At 38.9% G+C, this 20,275-nt stretch overlaps 18 pseudogenes; all 18 read right to left on the reverse strand.

The window, feature by feature from the left end:
- Positions 1-301: 301 nt before the first annotated feature.
- Positions 302-420, reverse strand: LOC127966000 (uncharacterized; annotated as a pseudogene).
- A 1,820-nt stretch (positions 421-2,240) lies between these two features.
- Positions 2,241-2,359, reverse strand: LOC127963774 (uncharacterized; annotated as a pseudogene).
- Positions 2,360-3,152: 793 nt separating this feature from the next.
- On the reverse strand, positions 3,153-3,271 carry LOC127963782 (uncharacterized; annotated as a pseudogene).
- A 365-nt stretch (positions 3,272-3,636) lies between these two features.
- Positions 3,637-3,755, reverse strand: LOC127966013 (uncharacterized; annotated as a pseudogene).
- A 489-nt stretch (positions 3,756-4,244) lies between these two features.
- On the reverse strand, positions 4,245-4,363 carry LOC127966017 (uncharacterized; annotated as a pseudogene).
- A 5,549-nt stretch (positions 4,364-9,912) lies between these two features.
- On the reverse strand, positions 9,913-10,031 carry LOC127963786 (uncharacterized; annotated as a pseudogene).
- Positions 10,032-10,398: 367 nt separating this feature from the next.
- On the reverse strand, positions 10,399-10,517 carry LOC127966025 (uncharacterized; annotated as a pseudogene).
- A 488-nt stretch (positions 10,518-11,005) lies between these two features.
- LOC127966030 (uncharacterized) lies at positions 11,006-11,124 on the reverse strand (annotated as a pseudogene).
- Positions 11,125-11,671: 547 nt separating this feature from the next.
- On the reverse strand, positions 11,672-11,790 carry LOC127962026 (uncharacterized; annotated as a pseudogene).
- Positions 11,791-13,192: 1,402 nt separating this feature from the next.
- On the reverse strand, positions 13,193-13,311 carry LOC127963788 (uncharacterized; annotated as a pseudogene).
- A 510-nt stretch (positions 13,312-13,821) lies between these two features.
- On the reverse strand, positions 13,822-13,940 carry LOC127964230 (uncharacterized; annotated as a pseudogene).
- Positions 13,941-14,428: 488 nt separating this feature from the next.
- Positions 14,429-14,547, reverse strand: LOC127966033 (uncharacterized; annotated as a pseudogene).
- A 549-nt stretch (positions 14,548-15,096) lies between these two features.
- On the reverse strand, positions 15,097-15,215 carry LOC127963789 (uncharacterized; annotated as a pseudogene).
- Positions 15,216-16,621: 1,406 nt separating this feature from the next.
- LOC127963803 (uncharacterized) lies at positions 16,622-16,740 on the reverse strand (annotated as a pseudogene).
- A 495-nt stretch (positions 16,741-17,235) lies between these two features.
- On the reverse strand, positions 17,236-17,354 carry LOC127964517 (uncharacterized; annotated as a pseudogene).
- Positions 17,355-17,841: 487 nt separating this feature from the next.
- LOC127966036 (uncharacterized) lies at positions 17,842-17,960 on the reverse strand (annotated as a pseudogene).
- Positions 17,961-18,332: 372 nt separating this feature from the next.
- On the reverse strand, positions 18,333-18,451 carry LOC127963808 (uncharacterized; annotated as a pseudogene).
- Positions 18,452-19,420: 969 nt separating this feature from the next.
- LOC127963815 (uncharacterized) lies at positions 19,421-19,539 on the reverse strand (annotated as a pseudogene).
- Positions 19,540-20,275: the final 736 nt, after the last annotated feature.

Genomic DNA, 20,275 nt, shown 5'->3' on the forward strand with positions numbered 1-20,275 from the left:
TTATATAAGTAGGAATGAAAATCCAAAAGCTTACAGCACCTGGTATTCCGAGGCGGTCTCCCATCCAAGCACTAACCAGGCCAATACCTGCTAAGATTAAGAGATCGGGCATTGGCTCTTTTTTTTTTTAAGATTATTATATAATTAGTAATAAATTTCCAATAATATTAGAGCACCTGGTATTACCAGGGGGTCTCCCATCCAAACACTACACAGGTCCATGACTGCTAAGATTCAAAGAATGGGCATTGACTCTTTTTTTTTTCAAGATTATTATAAAATTTGTGAAAAATTTACAAAAATCTTAAAGCAACTGGTATTACCAGGGGGTCTCCCATCCAATTACTAACCAGGCCCAAACCTGCTTAGCTTCCGAGCTCAGACATGATCTGGCATAGCCAGGGTGGTATGGCCATAAGCGAAGACTGCTGCAAAGAGAGAGCTATTTAAAGATCAGTCAATCTAATCGCCGGTACATTATACAGGACCAAACCTGCTTAGCTTCCGAGAGCAGACGAGATCAGGCATAGCCAGTTTGTTACGGTCGCAAGCGAAGGATACTGCAAAGAGAGGACTATTTAAAGATCAGCCAATCAAATCGCCCATACATTATATAAGTAGGAATGAAAACCCAAAAGCTTACAGCACCTGGTATTCCGAGGCGGTCTCCCATCCAAGCACTAACCAGGCCAATACTTGCTAAGATTAAGAGATCGGGCATTGGCTCTTTTTTTTAAGATTATTATATAATTAGTAATAAATTTCCAATAATATTAGAGCACCTGGTATTCCGAGGCGGTCTCCCATCCAGACACTAAACAGGTCCATGACTGCTAAGATTCAAAGAATGGGCATTGACTCTATTTTTTTTTCAAGATTATTATATAATTTGTGAAAAATTTACAAAAATCTTAAAGCAACTGGTATTACCAGGGGGTCTCCCATCCAATTACTAACCAGGCCCAAACCTGCTTAGCTTCCGAGCTGAGACATGATCTGGCATAGCCAGGGTGGTATGGCCATAAGCGAAAACTGCTGCAAAGAGAGAGCTATTTAAAGATCAGCCAATCTAATCGCCGGTACATTATATAAGTAGGAAAGAAAACCCTAAAGCTTAAAGCACCTGGTATTCCCAGGCGGTCTCCCATCCGAGATCGGGCATTGACTCTTTTTTTTTAAGATTATTATATAATTAGTAATAAATTTCCAATAATATTAGAGCACCTGGTTTTCCGAGGCGGTCTCCCATCCAAGCACTAAACAGGTCCATACCTCCTAAGATTCAAAGATTGGGCATTTACTCTTTTTTTTTTTTTTTTTTTTTTTTGCAAGATTATTATGTAATTAGTAAAAATTGCCAAAAATATTACAGCAACTGGTATTTCCCGGCCGTCTTCCATCCAAGTACTAACCAGGCAAAACCTGCTATTATTCAGAGATCGGGCATTGACTTTTTTTTTTTTTTTCAAGATTATTATATAATTTGTGAAAAATTTACAAAAATCTTAAAGCAACTGGTATTACCAGGGGGTCTCCCATCCAATTACTAACCAGGCCCAAACCTGCTTAGCTTCCAAGCTGAGACATGATCTGGCATAGCCAGGGTGGTATGGCCATAAGCGAAAACTGCTGCAAAGAGAGAGCTATTTAAAGATCAGCCAATCTAATCGCCGGTACATTATATAAGTAGGAAAGAAAACCCTAAAGCTTAAAGCACCTGGTATTCCCAGGCGGTCTCCCATCCGAGATCGGGCATTGACTCTTTTTTTTTAAGATTATTATATAATTAGTAATAAATTTCCAATAATATTAGAGCACCTGGTTTTCCGAGGCGGTCTCCCATCCAAGCACTAAACAGGTCCATACCTCCTAAGATTCAAAGATTGGGCATTTACTCTTTTTTTTTTTTTTTTTTTTTTTTTGCAAGATTATTATGTAATTAGTAAAAATTGCCAAAAATATTACAGCAACTGGTATTTCCCGGCCGTCTTCCATCCAAGTACTAACCAGGCAAAACCTGCTATTATTCAGAGATCGGGCATTGACTTTTTTTTTTTTTTTCAAGATTATTATATAATTTGTGAAAAATTTCCAAAAATCTTAAAGCAACTGGTATTACCAGGGTGTCTCCCATCCAATTACTAACCAGGCCCATACCTGCTAAGATTCAGATATGGGGCATTGACTCCTTTCTTTTTTTCTTGCAAGATTATTATATAATTTGTGAAAAATTTCCAAAAATCTTAAAGCAACTGGTATTACCAGGGGGTCTCCCATCCAATTACTAACCAGGCCGAAACCTGCTTAGTTTCCGAGCTCAGACATGATCTGGCATAGCCAGGGTGGTATGGCCATAAGCGAAGACTGCTGCAAAGAGAGAGCTATTTAAAGATCAGTCAATCTAATCGCAGGTACATTATATAAGTAGGAAAGAAAACCCTAAAGCTTAAAGCACCTGGTATTCCCAGACGGTCTCCCATCCAAGCACTAACCAGGCCAATACCTGCTAAGATTAAGAGATCGGGCATTGACTCTTTTTTTTTTTTTTTTTTTTAAGATTATTATATAATTAGTAATAAATTTCCAATAATAATAGAGCACCTGGTATTCCGAGGCGGTCTCCCATCCAGACACTAAACAGGTCCATGACTGCTAAGATTCAAAGAATGGGCATTGACTCTTTTTTTTTTTTCAAGATTATTATATAATTTGTGAAAAATTTACAAAAATCTTAAAGCAAATGGTATTCCGAGGCGGTCTCCCATCCAAGCACTAAACAGGTCCATACCTCCTAAGATTCAAAGATTGGGCATTTACTCTTTTTTTTTTTTTTTTGCAAGATTTTTATGTAATTAGTAAAAATTGCCAAAAATATTACAGCAACTGGTATTTCCCGGCCGTCTTCCTTCCAAGTACTAACCAGGCAAAACCTGCTATTATTCAGAGATCGGGCATTGACTTTTTTTTTTTTTTCAAAATTATTATATAATTTGTGAAGAATTTCCAAAAATCTTAAAGCAACTGGTATTACCAGGGTGTCTCCCATCCAATTACTAACCAGGCCCATACCTGCTAAGATTCAGATATGGGGCATTGACTCCTTTCTTTTTTTCTTGCAAGATTATTATATAATTTGTGAAAAATTTCCAAAAATCTTAAAGCAACTGGTATTACCAGGGGGTCTCCCATCCAATTACTAACCAGGCCGAAACCTGCTTAGTTTCCGAGCTCAGACATGATCTGGCATAGCCAGGGTGGTATGGCCATAAGCGAAGACTGCTGCAAAGAGAGAGCTATTTAAAGATCAGTCAATCTAATCGCCGGTACATTATCTAAGTAGGAAAGAAAACCCTAAAGCTTAAAGCACCTGGTATTCCCAGGCGGTCTCCCATCCAAGCACTAACCAGGCCAATACCTGCTAAGATTAAGAGATCGGGCATTGACTCTTTTTTTTTTTTCTTTTAAGATTATTATATAATTAGTAATAAATTTCCAATAATATTAGAGCACCTGGTATTCCGAGGCGGTCTCCCATCCAGACACTAAACAGGTCCATGACTGCTAAGATTCAAAGAATGGGCATTGACTCTTTTTTTTTTTCAAGATTATTATATAATTTGTGAAAAATTTCCAAAAATCTTAAAGCAACTGGTATTACCAGGGGGTCTCCCATCCAATTACTAACCAGGCCCAAACCTGCTTAGCTTCCGAGCTCAGACATGATCTGGCATAGCCAGGGTGGTATGGCCATAAGCGAAGACTGCTGCAAAGAGAGAGCTATTTAAAGATCAGCCAATCTAATCGCCGGTACATTATACAGGACCAAACCTGCTTAGCTTCCGAGAGCAGACGAGATCAGGCATAGCCAGGTTGTTACGGTCGCAAGCGAAGGATACTGCAAAGAGAGGACTATTTAAAGATCAGCCAATCAAATCGCCCATACATTATATAAGTAGGAATGAAAACCCAAAAGCTTACAGCACCTGGTATTCCCAGGCGGTCTCCCATCCAAGCACTAACCAGGCCAATACCTGCTAAGATTAAGAGATCGGGCATTGGCTCTTTTTTTTAAGATTATTATATAATTAGTAATAAATTTCCAATAATATTAGAGCACCTGGTATTACCAGGGGGTCTCCCATCCAAACACTACACAGGTCCATGACTGCTAAGATTCAAAGAATGGGCATTGACCCTTTTTTTTTTTTCAAGATTATTATATAATTTGTGAAAAATTTACAAAAATCTTAAAGCAACTGGTATTACCAGGGGGTCTCCCATCCAATTACTAACCAGGCCCAAACCTGCTTAGCTTCCGAGCTCAGACATGATCTGGCATAGCCAGGGTGGTATGGCCATAAGCGAAGACTGCTGCAAAGAGAGAGCTATTTAAAGATCAGCCAATCTAATCGCCGGTACATTATATAAGTAGGAAAGTAAACCCTAAAGCTTAAAGATCAGCCAATCTAATCGCCGGTACATTATACAGGACCAAACCTGCTTAGCTTCCGAGAGCAGACGAGATCAGGCATAGCCAGGTTGTTACGGTCGCAAGCGAAGGATACTGCAAAGAGAGGACTATTTAAAGATCAGCCAATCAAATCGCCCATACATTATATAAGTAGGAATGAAAACCCAAAAGCTTACAGCACCTGGTATTCCGAGGCGGTCTCCCATCCAAGCACTAACCAGGCCAATACCTGCTAAGATTAAGAGATCGGGCATTGGCTCTTTTTTTAAGATTATTATATAATTAGTAATAAATTTCCAATAATATTAGAGCACCTGGTATTACCAGGGGGTCTCCCATCCAAACACTACACAGGTCCATGACTGCTAAGATTCAAAGAATGGGCATTGACTCTTTTTTTTTTCAAGATTATTATATAATTTGTGAAAAATTTACAAAAATCTTAAAGCAACTGGTATTACCAGGGGGTCTCCCATCCAATTACTAACCAGGCCCAAACCTGCTTAGCTTTCGAGCTCAGACATGATCTGGCATAGCTTTTTTTTTTTTTTTTTTTTTTTTTTTTTTATTCAATAATTTCACATTTGACATATACATAAATTCCAATGCGTGTCACATCATTATCATATTCACTCATTCTATATTCATTATTGAATTTCACCCTCCATTATACGCTTATACTTACAATCCTAATTATCCAGGCATATTTATCATATGTTCTTTAAAGCATTGCAGAACTCTAGCATTGTTCCCCGTAAACCATATCATTCGCTATATCCAGTCTACTAAAAACTGTATTAAAATCTCCCATTACAATAATATTTTCCCATTTCTCCATCTGACCATTTAAATCCTTAAAAAAACATTTTCTTTTCTGCCTCTTCATTTGGCGCATGTACATTACACACAAAAACATTTTCCCCTCCTATAACCATTTTCACAATAATACATTTCCCTCCATTATCCCGATATATGATTTCAACATCATCATTCATGTGTCTTTTACATAAAACCGCAACGCCTTTCCCAATCCCCCCACCATTGTTATAATAAATTCCTCCTCTCCAACTTCTTTTAAAACATTCAATCATTTCATCTTTCCAAAATGTTTCTTGTAATAATATCACATCAGCTTTTTTGCATAGCGCTTTCATTTTCCCAAATTTATCAATTTTTGTTAAACCCCTCACATTGATTGAAACAAAACAAAGAGCCATTAACAACAAAACATTCATTTTTCATACTTTTCTCCCACATTCTCCATTAAAACTCCATCTTCATTTGTACCTGAGTTTCTTCTCCTTCTCTGTCCTTTTTCTCTACTTTCTCCTACATATGTTTTGGTGTCCAATATTCCTCTCTTCATTCCCCTCCTCAGCTCCTCCAAATTTACTTCTATGCATTCCTCTACTTGCTCCTTCTCCTTTTTTTCCTCCTGTCTTTCTTTTATTATAACATCCACCGGACCCCTACACCCCTCTATCATATGTTCCACCATTTCAAACCCCTCTCTTCTCTCCAACTCCTTATCCCCCCCCTTTTCCTGCTCCTGACTTTTACTATCATTCAGAGACCCATCTTCCTCTCCCTCATTTATGACTCTTTCCATACTCTCCATATTCTCCTCTGGTTCACCATGTTCAGTTTTATCATTTGTCTCTTCTTCATGTTCACTTTCACAGTCACACCTTATGAATACTTTCCCACAATCCAGACATTTATCAGCTTTACAGTCTTTCGCGAAATGCCCTTGCTCAAAGCATTCATAACATTTGAAATCAGGACAGTCCCTGAAAATGTGTCCTGGCTGCATACACATCCGACATAGTTTTTGCTGTCCATCATGTATGACCCTAAAGTACTGAGTGCCATCTGCCGTTTCAAATTTAGCACTATAGGGTAGTGATGTTACCTCTTTTGGAAATTTAACCTTCACATACCTCGTTCCATCAGCAATGTTTGTTCCAGGATAGACTCTTCTCTTTATTTTTGTCATTGGATTAACTCCCCAAAACTTCAATTTGTTCTCAATCACTTCATCCTCCAAGTATGCAGGCAAGTGAAGAAAAGACACAATATGTTCCTTTACCTCCAGCCTCCTTATTTCGAAGAATTGACCTTTTATTTCCATTCCATCCAATAATACATCACAAAGTTCTGCATCTTCCACAGTCAACTCATATTCCTCCCCATACTTTGGTCTCACTGCCAGCAATTTACCAAATCCAATCTTCTCTGAAACTACTTTAATGATATCCACAGCTTTTACCTCCTTATTTCCTTTTAAGTCCAACACCACCGTTGCTTCTTTCAGATAATCCACTCTTTGCTTGATTCCCCTCTGTGCTCCATGATCCATATTTCCTCCATTTGCCTCTCTTGATGATCTATCTGCTCCATGTGGTTCCAAACGTTCTTCTAGTCCTCCTGCCATTGCCAGATCTTTACCATGTGGTCCATCCATTTTTGTAAACAAAAAAGCACAAACAAAAGCTTGCCTCCAAGCAGATAAACTGCTTGGAGCTTAAACGTGGGCTTTTTTCCCAAAACAAACCCAAATCTCCTCCCACAGAATAAACAGAAAAAAGTAAAATACAAAATAAAGCTTTAGAAGAGCCTTTCTCTTCCAACTGCAATCAGACACACCTTCCCAATCACTCTCTATCGCCGCCAGGTTGGTATGGCCATAAGCGAAGACTGCTGCAAAGAGAGAGCTATTTAAAGATCAGCCAATCTAATCGCCGGTACATTATATAAGTAGGAAAGAAAACCCTAAAGCTTAAAGCACCTGGTATTCCCAGGCGGTCTCCCATCCAAGCACTAACCAGGCCAATACCTGCTAAGATTAAGAGATCGGGCATTGACTCTTTTTTTTTTTTTTTTTTTTTTTTTTTTAAAGATTATTATATAATTAGTAATAAATTTCCAATAATATTAGAGCACCTGGTTTTCCGAGGCGGTCTCCCATCCAAACACTAAACAGGTCCATAGCTGCTAAGATTCAAAGATTGGGCATTGACTCTTTTTGTTTCAAGATAATTATATAATTAGTACAAATTTCCAAAAATATTACAGCAAATGGTATTCCGAGGCGGTCTCCCATCCAAGCACTAAACAGGTCCATACCTCCTAAGATTCAAAGATTGGGCATTTACTCTTTTTTTTTTTTGCAAGATTATTATGTAATTAGTAAAAATTGCCAAAAATATTACAGCAACTGGTATTTCCCGGCCGTCTTCCATCCAAGTACTAACCAGGCAAAACCTGCTATTATTCAGAGATCGGGCATTGACTTTTTTTTTTTTTTTTCAAGATTATTATATAATTTGTGAAAAATTTCCAAAAATCTTAAAGCAACTGGTATTACCACAGTGTCTCCCATCCAATTACTAACCAGGCCCATACCTGCTAAGATTCAGATATGGGGCATTGACTCCTTTCTTTTTTTCTTGCAAGATTATTATATAATTTGTGAAAAATTTCCAAAAATCTTAAAGCAACTGGTATTACCAGGGGGTCTCCCATCCAATTACTAACCAGGCCGAAACCTGCTTAACTTCCGAGCTCAGACATGATCTGGCATAGCCAAGGTGGAATGGCCATAAGCGAAGACTGCTGCAGAGAGAGAGCTCTCTAATCGCCGGTACATTATACAGGACCAAACCTGCTTAGCTTCCGAGAGCAGACGAGATCAGGCATAGCCAGGTTGTTACGGTCGCAAGCGAAGGATACTGCAAAGAGAGGACTATTTAAAGATCAGCCAATCAAATCGCCCATACATTATATAAGTAGGAATGAAAATCCAAAAGCTTACAGCACCTGGTATTCCGAGGCGGTCTCCCATCCAAGCACTAACCAGGCCAATACCTGCTAAGATTAAGAGATCGGGCATTGGCTCTTTTTTTTTAAAGATTATTATATAATTAGTAATAAATTTCCAATAATATTAGAGCACCTGGTATTACCATGGGGTCTCCCATCCAAACACTACACAGGTCCATGACTGCTAAGATTCAAAGAATGGGCACTGACTCTTTTTTTTTTCAAGATTATTATATAATTTGTTCTTCTAGTCCTCCTGCCATTGCCAGATCTTTACCATGTGGTCCATCCATTTTTGTAAACAAAAAAGCACAAACAAAAGCTTGCCTCCAAGCAGATAAACTGCTTGGAGCTTAAACGTGGGCTTTTTTCCCAAAACAAACCCAAATCTCCTCCCACAGAATAAACAGAAAAAAGTAAAATACAAAATAAAGCTTTAGAAGAGCCTTTCTCTTCCAACTGCAATCAGACACACCTTCCCAATCACTCTCTATCGCCGCCAGGTTGGTATGGCCATAAGCGAAGACTGCTGCAAAGAGAGAGCTATTTAAAGATCAGCCAATCAAATCGCCCATACATTATATAAGTAGGAATGAAAACCCAAAAGCTTACAGCACCTGGTATTCCGAGGCGGTCTCCCATCCAAGCACTAACCAGGCCAATACTTGCTAAGATTAAGAGATCGGGCATTGGCTCTTTTTTTTAAGATTATTATATAATTAGTAATAAATTTCCAATAATATTAGAGCACCTGGTATTCCGAGGCGGTCTCCCATCCAGACACTAAACAGGTCCATGACTGCTAAGATTCAAAGAATGGGCATTGACTCTTTTTTTTTTTTCAAGATTATTATATAATTTGTGAAAAATTTACAAAAATCTTAAAGCAACTGGTATTACCAGGGGGTCTCCCATCCAATTACTAACCAGGCCCAAACCTGCTTAGCTTCCGATCTGAGACATGATCTGGCATAGCCAGGGTGGTATGGCCATAAGCGAAAACTGCTGCAAAGAGAGAGCTATTTAAAGATCAGCCAATCTAATCGCCGGTACATTATATAAGTAGGAAAGAAAACCCTAAAGCTTAAAGCACCTGGTATTCCCAGGCGGTCTCCCATCCGAGATCGGGCATTGACTCTTTTTTTTTTAAGATTATTATATAATTAGTAATAAATTTCCAATAATATTAGAGCACCTGGTTTTCCGAGGCGGTCTCCCATCCAAGCACTAAACAGGTCCATACCTCCTAAGATTCAAAGATTGGGCATTTACTCTTTTTTTTTTTTTTTTTTTTTTTTTTTTGCAAGATTTTTATGTAATTAGTAAAAATTGCCAAAAATATTACAGCAACTGGTATTTCCCGGCCGTCTTCCATCCAAGTACTAACCAGGCAAAACCTGCTATTATTCAGAGATCGGGCATTGACTTTTTTTTTTTTTTCAAAATTATTATATAATTTGTGAAGAATTTCCAAAAATCTTAAAGCAACTGGTATTACCAGGGTGTCTCCCATCCAATTACTAACCAGGCCCATACCTGCTAAGATTCAGATATGGGGCATTGACTCCTTTCTTTTTTTCTTGCAAGATTATTATATAATTTGTGAAAAATTTCCAAAAATCTTAAAGCAACTGGTATTACCAGGGGGTCTCCCATCCAATTACTAACCAGGCCGAAACCTGCTTAGTTTCCGAGCTCAGACATGATCTGGCATAGCCAGGGTGGTATGGCCATAAGCGAAGACTGCTGCAAAGAGAGAGCTATTTAAAGATCAGTCAATCTAATCGCCGGTACATTATCTAAGTAGGAAAGAAAACCCTAAAGCTTAAAGCACCTGGTATTCCCAGGCGGTCTCCCATCCAAGCACTAACCAGGCCAATACCTGCTAAGATTAAGAGATCGGGCATTGACTCTTTTTTTTTTTTTTTTTTTAAGATTATTATATAATTAGTAATAAATTTCCAATAATATTAGAGCACCTGGTATTCCGAGGCGGTCTCCCATCCAGACACTAAACAGGTCCATGACTGCTAAGATTCAAAGAATGGGCATTGACTCTTTTTTTTTTTCAAGATTATTATATAATTTGTGAAAAATTTACAAAAATCTTAAAGCAACTGGTATTACCAGGGGGTCTCCCATCCAATTACTAACCAGGCCCAAACCTGCTTAGCTTCCGAGCTCAGACATGATCTGGCATAGCCAGGGTGGTATGGCCATAAGCGAAGACTGCTGCAAAGAGAGAGCTATTTAAAGATCAGCCAATCTAATCGCCGGTACATTATACAGGACCAAACCTGCTTAGCTTCCGAGAGCAGACGAGATCAGGCATAGCCAGGTTGTTACGGTCGCAAGCGAAGGATACTGCAAAGAGAGGACTATTTAAAGATCAGCCAATCAAATCGCCCATACATTATATAAGTAGGAATGAAAACCCAAAAGCTTACAGCACCTGGTATTCCCAGGCGGTCTCCCATCCAAGCACTAACCAGGCCAATACCTGCTAAGATTAAGAGATCGGGCATTGGCTCTTTTTTTTAAGATTATTATATAATTAGTAATAAATTTCCAATAATATTAGAGCACCTGGTATTACCAGGGGGTCTCCCATCCAAACACTACACAGGTCCATGACTGCTAAGATTCAAAGAATGGGCATTGACCCTTTTTTTTTTCAAGATTATTATTTAAATTTGTGAAAAATTTACAAAAATCTTAAAGCAACTGGTATTACCAGGGGGTCTCCCATCCAATTACTAACCAGGCCCAAACCTGCTTAGCTTCCGAGCTCAGACATGATCTGGCATAGCCAGGGTGGTATGGCCATAAGCGAAGACTGCTGCAAAGAGAGAGCTATTTAAAGATCAGCCAATCTAATCGCCGGTACATTATATAAGTAGGAAAGTAAACCCTAAAGCTTAAAGATCAGCCAATCTAATCGCCGGTACATTATACAGGACCAAACCTGCTTAGCTTCCGAGAGCAGACGAGATCAGGCATAGCCAGGTTGTTACGGTCGCAAGCGAAGGATACTGCAAAGAGAGGACTATTTAAAGATCAGCCAATCAAATCGCCCATACATTATATAAGTAGGAATGAAAACCCAAAAGCTTACAGCACCTGGTATTCCGAGGCGGTCTCCCATCCAAGCACTAACCAGGCCAATACCTGCTAAGATTAAGAGATCGGGCATTGGCTCTTTTTTTAAGATTATTATATAATTAGTAATAAATTTCCAATAATATTAGAGCACCTGGTATTACCAGGGGGTCTCCCATCCAAACACTACACAGGTCCATGACTGCTAAGATTCAAAGAATGGGCATTGACTCTTTTTTTTTTCAAGATTATTATATAATTTGTGAAAAATTTACAAAAATCTTAAAGCAACTGGTATTACCAGGGGGTCTCCCATCCAATTACTAACCAGGCCCAAACCTGCTTAGCTTTCGAGCTCAGACATGATCTGGCATAGCCAGGGTGGTATGGCCATAAGCGAAGACTGCTGCAAAGAGAGAGCTATTTAAAGATCAGCCAATCTAATCGCCGGTACATTATATAAGTAGGAAAGAAAACCCTAAAGCTTAAAGCACCTGGTATTCCCAGGCGGTCTCCCATCCAAGCACTAACCAGGCCAATACCTGCTAAGATTAAAAGATCGGGCATTGACTCTTTTTTTTTTTTTTTTTTAAAGATTATTATATAATTAGTAATAAATTTCCAATAATATTAGAGCACCTGGTTTTCCGAGGCGGTCTCCCATCCAAACACTAAACAGGTCCATAGCTGCTAAGATTCAAAGATTGGGCATTGACTCTTTTTGTTTCAAGATAATTATATAATTAGTACAAATTTCCAAAAATATTACAGCAAATGGTATTCCGAGGCGGTCTCCCATCCAAGCACTAAACAGGTCCATACCTCCTAAGATTCAAAGATTGGGCATTTACTCTTTTTTTTTTTTTTTTTTTTGCAAGATTATTATGTAATTAGTAAAAATTGCCAAAAATATTACAGCAACTGGTATTTCCCGGCTGTCTTCCATCCAAGTACTAACCAGGCAAAACCTGCTATTATTCAGAGATCGGGCATTGACTTTTTTTTTTTTTTTTCAAGATTATTATATAATTTGTGAAAAATTTCCAAAAATCTTAAAGCAACTGGTATTACCACAGTGTCTCCCATCCAATTACTAACCAGGCCCATACCTGCTAAGATTCAGATATGGGGCATTGACTCCTTTCTTTTTTTCTTGCAAGATTATTATATAATTTGTGAAAAATTTCCAAAAATCTTAAAGCAACTGGTATTACCAGGGGGTCTCCCATCCAATTACTAACCAGGCCGAAACCTGCTTAGCTTCCGAGCTCAGACATGATCTGGCATAGCCAGGGTGGAATGGCCATAAGCGAAGACTGCTGCAGAGAGAGAGCTATTTAAAGATCAGCCAATCTAATCGCCGGTACATTATACAGGACCAAACCTGCTTAGCTTCCGAGAGCAGACGAGATCAGGCATAGCCAGGTTGTTACGGTCGCAAGCGAAGGATACTGCAAAGAGAGGACTATTTAAAGATCAGCCAATCAAATCGCCCATACATTATATAAGTAGGAATGAAAATCCAAAAGCTTACAGCACCTGGTATTCCGAGGCGGTCTCCCATCCAAGCACTAACCAGGCCAATACCTGCTAAGATTAAGAGATCGGGCATTGGCTCTTTTTTTTTTAAGATTATTATATAATTAGTAATAAATTTCCAATAATATTAGAGCACCTGGTATTACCAGGGGGTCTCCCATCCAAACACTACACAGGTCCATGACTGCTAAGATTCAAAGAATGGGCATTGACTCTTTTTTTTTTCAAGATTATTATATAATTTGTGAAAAATTTCCAAAAATCTTAAAGCAACTGGTATTACCAGGGGGTCTCCCATCCAATTACTAACCAGGCCGAAACCTGCTTAGTTTCCGAGCTCAGACATGATCTGGCATAGCCAGGGTGGTATGGCCATAAGCGAAGACTGCTGCAAAGAGAGAGCTATTTAAAGATCAGTCAATCTAATCGCCGGTACATTATATAAGTAGGAAAGAAAACCCTAAAGCTTAAAGCACCTGGTATTCCCAGGCGGTCTCCCATCCAAGCACTAACCAGGCCAATACCTGCTAAGATTAAGAGATCGGGCATTGACTCTTTTTTTTTTTTTGTTTTTTTTTTTAAGATTATTATATAATTAGTAATAAATTTCCAATAATATTAGAGCACCTGGTATTCCGAGGCGGTCTCCCATCCAGACACTAAACAGGTCCATGACTGCTAAGATTCAAAGAATGGGCATTGACTCTTTTTTTTTTCAAGATTATTATATAATTTGTGAAAAATGTACAAAAATCTTAAAGCAAATGGTATTCCGAGGCGGTCTCCCATCCAAGCACTAAACAGGTCCATACCTCCTAAGATTCAAAGATTGGGCATTTACTCTTTTTTTTTTCAAGATTATTATATAATTTGTGAAAAAATTTACAAAAATCTTAAAGCAACTGGTATTACCAGGGGGTCTCCAATCCAATTACTAACCAGCCCCACACCTGCTTAGCTTCCGAGCTCAGACATGATCTGGCATAGCCAGGGTGGTATGGCCATAAGCGAAGACTGCTGCAAAGAGAGAGCTATTTAAAGATCAGCCAATCTAATCGCCGGTACATTATACAGGACCAAACCTGCTTAGCTTCCGAGAGCAGACGAGATCAGGCATAGCCAGGTTGTTACGGTCGCAAGCGAAGGATACTGCAAAGAGAGGACTATTTAAAGATCAGCCAATCAAATCGCCCATACATTATATAAGTAGGAATGAAAACCCAAAAGCTTACAGCACCTGGTATTCCCAGGCGGTCTCCCATCCAAGCACTAACCAGGCCAATACCTGCTAAGATTAAGAGATCAGGCATTGGCTCTTTTTTTTTAAGATTATTATATAATTAGTAATAAATTTCCAATAATATTAGAGCACATGGTATTACCAGGGGGTCTCCCATCCAAACACTACACAGGTCCATGACTGCTAAGATTCAAAGAATGGGCATTGACTCTTTTTTTTTTCAAGATTATTATATAATTTGTGAAAAATTTACAAAAATCTTAAAGCAACTGGTATTACCAGGGGGTCTCCCATCCAATTACTAACCAGGCCCAAACCTGCTTAGCTTCCGAGCTCAGACATGATCTGGCATAGCCAGGGTGGTATGGCCATAAGCGAAGACTGCTGCAAAGAGAGAGCTATTTAAAGATCAGCCAATCTAATCGCCGGTACATTATATAAGTAGGAAAGAAAACCCTAAAGCTTAAAGATCAGCCAATCTAATCGCCGGTACATTATACAGGACCAAACCTGCTTAGCTTCCGAGAGCAGACGAGATCAGGCATAGCCAGGTTGTTACGGTCGCAAGCGAAGGATACTGCAAAGAGAGGACTATTTAAAGATCAGCCAATCAAATCGCCCATACATTATATAAGTAGGAATGAAAACCCAAAAGCTTACAGCACCTGGTATTCCGAGGCGGTCTCCCATCCAAGCACTAACCAGGCCAATACCTGCTAAGATTAAGAGATCGGGCATTGGCTCTTTTTTTTAAAGATTATTATATAATTAGTAATAAATTTCCAATAATATTAGAGCACCTGGTATTACCAGGGGGTCTCCCATCCAAACACTACACAAGTCCATGACTGCTAAGATTCAAAGAATGGGCATTGACTCTTTTTTTTTTCAAGATTATTATATAATTTGTGAAAAATTTACAAAAATCTTAAAGCAACTGGTATTACCAGGGGGTCTCCCATCCAATTACTAACCAGGCCGAAACCTGCTTAGTTTCCGAGCTCAGACATGATCTGGCATAGCCAGGGTGGTATGGCCATAAGCGAAGACTGCTGCAAAGAGAGAGCTATTTAAAGATCAGCCAATCTAATCGCCGGTACATTATATAAGTAGGAAAGAAAACCCTAAAGCTTAAAGCACCTGGTATTCCCAGGCGGTCTCCCATCCAAGCACTAACCAGGCCAATACCTGCTAAGATTAAGAGATCGGGCATTGACTCTTTTTTTTTTTTTTTTTTTTTTTTAAAGATTATTATATAATTAGTAATAAATTTCCAATAATATTAGAGCACCTGGTTTTCCGAGGCGGTCTCCCATCCAAACACTAAACAGGTCCATAGCTGCTAAGATTCAAAGATTGGGCATTGACTCTTTTTGTTTCAAGGTAATTATATAATTAGTACAAATTTCCAAAAATATTACAGCAAATGGTATTCCGAGGCGGTCTCCCATCCAAGCACTAAACAGGTCCATACCTCCTAAGATTCAAAGATTGGGCATTTACTCTTTTTTTTTTTTTTTTTTGCAAGATTATTATGTAATTAGTAAAAATTGCCAAAAATATTACAGCAACTGGTATTTCCCGGCTGTCTTCCATCCAAGTACTAACCAGGCAAAACCTGCTATTATTCAGAGATCGGGCATTGACTTTTTTTTTTTTTTTTCAAGATTATTATATAATTTGTGAAAAATTTCCAAAAATCTTAAAGCAACTGGTATTACCACAGTGTCTCCCATCCAATTACTAACCAGGCCCATACCTGCTAAGATTCAGATATGGGGCATTGACTCCTTTCTTTTTTTCTTGCAAGATTATTATATAATTTGTGGAAAATTTCCAAAAATCTTAAAGCAACTGGTATTACCAGGGGGTCTCCCATCCAATTACTAACCAGGCCGAAACCTGCTTAGCTTCCGAGCTCAGACATGATCTGGCATAGCCAGGGTGGAATGGCCATAAGCGAAGACTGCTGCAGAGAGAGAGCTATTTAAAGATCAGCCAATCTAATCGCCGGTACATTATACAGGACCAAACCTGCTTAGCTTCCGAGAGCAGACGAGATCAGGCATAGCCAGGTTGTTACGGTCGCAAGCGAAGGATACTGCAAAGAGAGGACTATTTAAAGATCAGCCAATCAAATCGCCCATACATTATATAAGTAGGAATGAAAATCCAAAAGCTTACAGCACCTGGTATTCCGAGGCGGTCTCCCATCCAAGCACTAACCAGGCCAATACCTGCTAAGATTAAGAGATCGGGCATTGGCTCTTTTTTTTTTAAGATTATTATATAATTAGTAATAAATTTCCAATAATATTAGAGCACCTGGTATTACCAGGGGGTCTCCCATCCAAACACTACACAGGTCCATGACTGCTAAGATTCAAAGAATGGGCATTGACTCTTTTTTTTTTCAAGATTATTATATAATTTGTGAAAAATTTCCAAAAATCTTAAAGCAACTGGTATTACCAGGGGGTCTCCCATCCAATTACTAACCAGGCCGAAACCTGCTTAGTTTCCGAGCTCAGACATGATCTGGCATAGCCAGGGTGGTATGGCCATAAGCGAAGACTGCTGCAAAGAGAGAGCTATTTAAAGATCAGTCAATCTAATCGCCGGTACATTATATAAGTAGGAAAGAAAACCCTAAAGCTTAAAGCACCTGGTATTCCCAGGCGGTCTCCCATCCAAGCACTAACCAGGCCAATACCTGCTAAGATTAAGAGATCGGGCATTGACTCTTTTTTTTTTAAGATTATTATATAATTAGTAATAAATTTCCAATAATATTAGAGCACCTGGTATTCCGAGGCGGTCTCCCATCCAGACACTAAACAGGTCCATGACTGCTAAGATTCAAAGAATGGGCATTGACTCTTTTTTTTTTCAAGATTATTATATAATTTGTGAAAAATATACAAAAATCTTAAAGCAAATGGTATTCCGAGGCGGTCTCCCATCCAAGCACTAAACAGGTCCATACCTCCTAAGATTCAAAGATTGGGCATTTACTCTTTTTTTTTTCAAGATTATTATATAATTTGTGAAAAAATTTACAAAAATCTTAAAGCAACTGGTATTATCAGGGGGTCTCCAATCCAATTACTAACCAGCCCCACACCTGCTTAGCTTCCGAGCTCAGACATGATCTGGCATAGCCAGGGTGGTATGGCCATAAGCGAAGACTGCTGCAAAGAGAGAGCTATTTAAAGATCAGCCAATCTAATCGCCGGTACATTATACAGGACCAAACCTGCTTAGCTTCCGAGAGCAGACGAGATCAGGCATAGCCAGGTTGTTACGGTCGCAAGCGAAGGATACTGCAAAGAGAGGACTATTTAAAGATCAGCCAATTAAATCGCCCATACATTATATAAGTAGGAATGAAAACCCAAAAGCTTACAGCACCTGGTATTCCCAGGCGGTCTCCCATCCAAGCACTAACCAGGCCAATACCTGCTAAGATTAAGAGATCAGGCATTGGCTCTTTTTTTTAAGATTATTATATAATTAGTAATACATTTCCAATAATATTAGAGCACCTGGTATTACCAGGGGGTCTCCCATCCAAACACTACACAGGTCCATGACTGCTAAGATTCAAAGAATGGGCATTGACTCTTTTTTTTTTCAAGATTATTATATAATTTGTGAAAAATTTACAAAAATCTTAAAGCAACTGGTATTACCAGGGGGTCTCCCATCCAATTACTAACCAGGCCCAAACCTGCTTAGCTTCCGAGCTCAGACATGATCTGGCATAGCCAGGGTGGTATGGCCATAAGCGAAGACTGCTGCAAAGAGAGAGCTATTTAAAGATCAGTCAATCTAATCGCCGGTACATTATATAAGTAGGAAAGAAAACCCTAAAGCTTAAAGCACCTGGTATTCCCAGGCGGTCTCCCATCCAAGCACTAACCAGGCCAATACCTGCTAAGATTAAGAGATCGGGCATTGACTCTTTTTTTTTTTTTTTTTTTTTTTAAGATTATTATATAATTAGTAATAAATTTCCAATAATATTAGAGCACCTGGTATTCCGAGGCGGTCTCCCATCCAGACACTAAACAGGTCCATGACTGCTAAGATTCAAAGAATGGGCATTGACTCTTTTTTTTTTTTCAAGATTATTATATAATTTGTGAAAAATTTACAAAAATCTTAAAGCAACTGGTATTACCAGGGGGTCTCCCATCCAATTACTAACCAGGCCGAAACCTGCTTAGTTTCCGAGCTCAGACATGATCTGGCATAGCCAGGGTGGTATGGCCATAAGCGAAGACTGCTGCAAAGAGAGAGCTATTTAAAGATCAGTCAATCTAATCGCCGGTACATTATATAAGTAGGAAAGAAAACCCTAAAGCTTAAAGCACCTGGTATTCCCAGGCGGTCTCCCATCCAAGCACTAACCAGGCCAATACCTGCTAAGATTAAGAGATCGGGCATTGGCTCTTTTTTTTTTAAGATTATTATATAATTAGTAATAAATTTCCAATAATATTAGAGCACCTGGTATTACCAGGGGGTCTCCCATCCAAACACTACACAGGTCCATGACTGCTAAGATTCAAAGAATGGGCATTGACTCTTTTTTTTTCAAGATTATTATATAATTTGTGAAAAATTTACAAAAATCTTAAAGCAACTGGTATTACCAGGGGGTATCCCATCCAATTACTAACCAGGCCGAAACCTGCTTAGCTTCCGAGCTCAGACATGATCTGGCATAGCCAGGGTGGAATGGCCATAAGCGAAGACTGCTGCAGAGAGAGAGCTATTTAAAGATCAGCCAATCTAATCGCCGGTACATTATACAGGACCAAACCTGCTTAGCTTCCGAGAGCAGACGAGATCAGGCATAGCCAGGTTGTTACGGTCGCAAGCGAAGGATACTGCAAAGAGAGGACTATTTAAAGATCAGCCAATCAAATCGCCCATACATTATATAAGTAGGAATGAAAATCCAAAAGCTTACAGCACCTGGTATTCCGAGGCGGTCTCCCATCCAAGCACTAACCAGGCCAATACCTGCTAAGATTAAGAGATCGGGCATTGGCTCTTTTTTTTTAAGATTATTATATAATTAGTAATAAATTTCCAATAATATTAGAGCACCTGGTATTACCAGGGGGTCTCCCATCCAATTACTAACCAGGCCCATACCTGCTAAGATTCAGATATGGGGCATTGACTCCTTTCTTTTTTTCTTGCAAGATTATTATATAATTTGTGAAAAATTTCCAAAAATCTTAAAGCAACTGGTATTACCAGGGGGTCTCCCATCCAATTACTAACCAGGCCGAAACCTGCTTAGTTTCCGAGCTCAGACATGATCTGGCATAGCCAGGGTGGTATGGCCATAAGCGAAGACTGCTGCAAAGAGAGAGCTATTTAAAGATCAGTCAATCTAATCGCCGGTACATTATATAAGTAGGAAAGAAAACCCTAAAGCTTAAAGCAGCTGGTATTCCCAGGCGGTCTCCCATCCAAGCACTAACCAGGCCAATACCTGCTAAGATTAAGAGATCGGGCATTGACTCTTTTTTTTTAAGATTATTATATAATTAGTAATACATTTCCAATAATATTAGAGGACCTGGTTTTCCGAGGCGGTCTCCCATCCAAGCACTAAACAGGTCCATACCTCCTAAGATTCAAAGATTGGGCATTTACTCTTTTTTTTTTGTTGTTTTTTTTTGCAAGATTATTATGTAATTAGTAAAAATTGCCAAAAATATTACAGCAACTGGTATTTCCCGGCCGTCTTCCATCCAAGTACTAACCAGGCAAAACCTGCTATTATTCAGAGATCAGGCATTGACTTTTTTTTTTTTTTTTTTTTTTTTAGATTATTATATAATTAGTAATAAATTTCCAATAATATTAGAGCACCTGGTATTCCGAGGCGGTCTCCCATCAAGACACTAAACAGGTCCATGACTGCTAAGATTCAAAGAATGGGCATTGACTCTTTTTTTTTCAAGATTATTATATAATTTGTGAAAAATTTACAAAAATCTTAAAGCAAATGGTATTCCGAGGCGGTCTCCCATCCAAGCACTAAACAGGTCCATACCTCCTAAGATTCAAAGATTGGGCAT

Source organism: Carassius gibelio, chromosome A3 (assembly GCF_023724105.1).
Source record: "Carassius gibelio isolate Cgi1373 ecotype wild population from Czech Republic chromosome A3, carGib1.2-hapl.c, whole genome shotgun sequence".
Classification (NCBI taxonomy): Eukaryota; Metazoa; Chordata; class Actinopteri; order Cypriniformes; family Cyprinidae; genus Carassius; species Carassius gibelio.